Source organism: Portunus trituberculatus, chromosome 23, assembly GCF_017591435.1.
Source record: "Portunus trituberculatus isolate SZX2019 chromosome 23, ASM1759143v1, whole genome shotgun sequence".
Classification (NCBI taxonomy): domain Eukaryota; kingdom Metazoa; phylum Arthropoda; class Malacostraca; order Decapoda; family Portunidae; genus Portunus; species Portunus trituberculatus.
Genome location: NC_059277.1, coordinates 4,901,361 through 4,905,000, shown reverse-complemented (window position 1 = coordinate 4,905,000; position 3,640 = coordinate 4,901,361). Strand labels below are relative to the sequence as shown.

The 3,640-nt window shown below is 41.9% G+C and overlaps 1 protein-coding gene across 1 annotated transcript in view; it reads right to left on the bottom strand.

Moving 5' to 3' along the window:
- Positions 1-576, bottom strand: part of LOC123507689 (mucin-19-like) — a 71,577-nt gene extending 71,001 nt beyond the window's left edge. Inside the window, 1 exon segment of the mRNA XM_045260820.1 lies at positions 531-576. The gene's annotated coding sequence lies outside the window, so the exon portion shown is untranslated.
- Positions 577-3,640: the final 3,064 nt, after the last annotated feature.

Below are 3,640 nucleotides of genomic sequence, written 5' to 3'. Positions count from 1 at the left end.
GCAGCACCAGCAGCAGCAGCAGTAGTAGTAGTAGTAGTAGTAGTAGTAGTAGTAGTAGTAGTAGTAGTAATAGTAGTAGTAGTATCTTCATTTCCAGCACTAATATTTCTTTTTCAAAATCTTTCACTTTCAGTTGTTTCAGTTCTTCATTTAAACACAGAAACAAACACATTTACAAACACAACACAAAAACACACACGAACTGACCCTTCATCTCTACCCCTTCCCCTCCCCTCGCAAACCAAACAGCATTAAACAAAATGGACTTCAAAATAAACACAAGACAAACCAACAGACACAAACACACTAAACAATATAAACAAGAAGAAATAGCCACAAACAAAGCCACAGTAACACCACAAATAAACACTAACAAGAATACCAAAACACACTTAAAAAAATCCAAACACTTCACACAAAGTAAACATAACAAAAAAAAACAATAAGGAAAACAAACACCACTGATCAAACACACGAGAAGACAAGCACATCGTAAACACTGAGGGATGATGCCCCTGCGGAACACCTACCTTGAGGGAGGAACGCCTCGCCTACCCGTGTTGGAAACTATTGTAAATATGAACACCGGGGGAGTTTTCCAGCTGGTTTTATACTCCCTGTTTCTCCCGCCTTCCAGAATTAAAAATCAAATACCCACATGGATTTTCCTAGTTATTTCTTCACAATTCACCCATTTACTGCTAATTTGAGGCTCTGTGAACATTATTTTTTGTATATTTCAATTTCTTGTAGTAAATTTATTCGTGTCTAATTCAAAATATGAAAAAAACCTGGTGACTTTTGTGAGAGGAGCATCTTCTAAACTTGAGCTCATCCTCGTGTGCTGATTGGTCCAAACTGCTTGTGACGTGACCAGCCAGACACAATCACGGTTCTGATTGGCTGGGAGGATCGTGACGTCATGCAGCTGCCGCGTTCCAGGGTCTCCTAAATGAAAGTGAATCTTGTTGTTGTCACTTTTTCTTTCGTTGGAATTTTTCTTTTGTTTTCTTTCTTAATTCTATGCTGGTTTTAGGATTCTCTCTCTCTCTCTCTCTCTCTCTCTCTCTCTCTCTCTCTCTCTCTCTCTCTCTCTCTCTCTCTCTCTCTCTCTCTCTCTCTCTCTCTCTCTCTCTCTCTCTCTCTCTCTCTCTCATCTCTCTCTCTCATCTCATCTCTTTCTCTCTCTTTCTCTTCCGCATTATCTGTCTCCTCATCCTCATCATTCTTTTACTAATCTGCCATCCGTTATTCCACCTCCTCCTTCACCTCCTCTTCTTTTTCTTCTCCTCCTCCTCTTCTCCTCCTCCTTCTCCTCCTCCTTCTCCTCCTCCTCCTCTCCTCCTCCTCCTCCTCCTCATATTTGTTGCCATGCGTGTTTTTATTTCGGATGCTGACGCCATCTTGGTCTTTGTTCGAGAAGCCTTTTATTTATTTTTATTATCTCATTCCTTTCTTATTTTTATTTTCTCTTCTTTTTTTTTTCTTTACTTTTATCTTTCCTTACGAAGCGAAGGAGAGGGAAGGTTTTCAGACTTCCGCTTCTTGAATGTGGGTGTGTGTGTGTGTGTGTGTGTGTGTGTGTGTGTGTGTGTGTGTGTGTGTGTGTGTGTGTGTGTGTGTGTACTTCTTTATGTATGTATGTATATATGTATGTATGTATGTATGTTTCCTTTATAGTCCTGTGTTTACCTTTCACCTTTTCCTCCTCCTCCTCCTCCTCCTCCTCCTCCTCCTCCTCCTCATTCTCTTCTTCCTCTGTGATTGCTACATCTCGTCTTTCCCTCTTCCCTTCCTCCTTTCTCGCTTCTTCTCTTTCTGTCTCCTTTCCCTGCAATTAAAAAACATTCATTCATAACATTTCTCTTTTCTCAATCAAGAACTTTTAGCAATACAATATTTCTACACTGCAACTATCACTATTCATCATCATCATCATCGTCAATATCTATCATTATTAATATCTTCGTCACTATCATTATTTCATACAACACTATATAAACTGTATTCTTGTAAAGCTTTAGTATTTTCAGCATCACAATATCTCAACACTGCTATCATCACTCATCATCATTATCATCATCATTACCATCATCATTTGTACAACATATTATCAGCTGTCTATTCAATGAAACTACAAAACAAATGCAAGTCAATTCAAAGTAACACACATAATGAAAACACCATATTAGAAACAGCAACACAAACAAAACACTACGCAAATACAACACAAAGAGAGCCTTTGCCAATAACTCAACACAAAACGAAACATAAAAAAACACTGAAATCTATTTTAAGAACAGCATCACAAATATAACACTGCAACACACACACGTAACACAAAACAGCTCAACACAACTCAACACAGCACAAGACGAACAGGAAGTACATGAACAACAAAGGCGAGTGTTTGTACAGTCACAAGATCTGCCCTGACAAGCACAGCAACACAAAACAAAACAAACAACAAAAATACGAGGAAAGAAAAAGTGGGAGTATATAGTTACATGTCTCTCTCTCTCTCTCTCTCTCTCTCTCTCTCTCTCTCTCTCTCTCTCTCTCTCTCTCTCTCTCTCTCTCTCTCTCTCTCTCTTGTTCCTCATTTTTTCTCTTCCACTCCTCTCCTTGCTTCTCTTCTCTTCCACCGTCTCCTCTCCTTCCCTCCTCTTCTCTCTCTTTCTTCCTTGCTTCATTTATATCCTTCTGTCTCTCTTTTTCTCTTTCCTCCTCTCCCTTTTCTTCCAGTTCTCCCTTTACCTCCCTCTCTCAATTTCTCCCCTCCCTTCCCCTCACCTGTAACATGTCTCTATCTCCCTCACTCCCTCCCTCCTCCTTTCCCTTCCCCATCCACTACCTCCACTCCTCCCTCTACTCCCTCCCTCCCTTCCTCCCTCCCGCCACGTCTGCCTCACCTCTTCCTCACCTCTCCCTCATGACCTCGTCGTTTCATCCTCTCTCTTCTCTTCTCTCATTCCTCCACCCAACGCCCACACGCATCGTCCTCCTCCTCCTCCTCCTCCTCCTCCTCCTCCTCCTCCTCCTCCTCCTCCTCCTCCTCCTCCTCCTCCTCCTCTTCATCCTCCTAAATAAGACTCGGAAAATTTTTAATGCTTGTTGATGTTAATGCTTTCAAATGATTCTACTTATAACACACACACACACACACACACACACACACACACACACACACACACACACACACACACACACACACACACACACACACACACACACACACAGAGAGAGAGAGAGAGAGAGAGAGAGAGAGAGAGAGAGAGAGAGAGAGAGAGAGACTAGTGAAAGGAATAGTTGTGGGAGGAAGAAAGAAAGGAAGGCAAAGAGAAAGGGGAGGGAGGAGACGCGGACATGAGACGAGGAGGAGGAGGAGGAGGAGGAGGAGGAGGAGGAGGAGGAGGAGTGATTGGGAAAAGAAGAAAGAATATAAGTTTTTATTTGAGATGAAACAGAAAGAATGAATACTTTCTCTCTTTCTCTCTTTTCTCCTCCTGTTTCTTCTCTTCCTCCTCCTGTTTCTTCTCCTCCTCGTCCTCCTCCTTCTTCTTCTTCTCCTTCTTTTCTTCCCCCACTCCTCTTCCTTCTCATCCACAGCATCTTCCTTCAATCTCCTCACTTTTTTCAC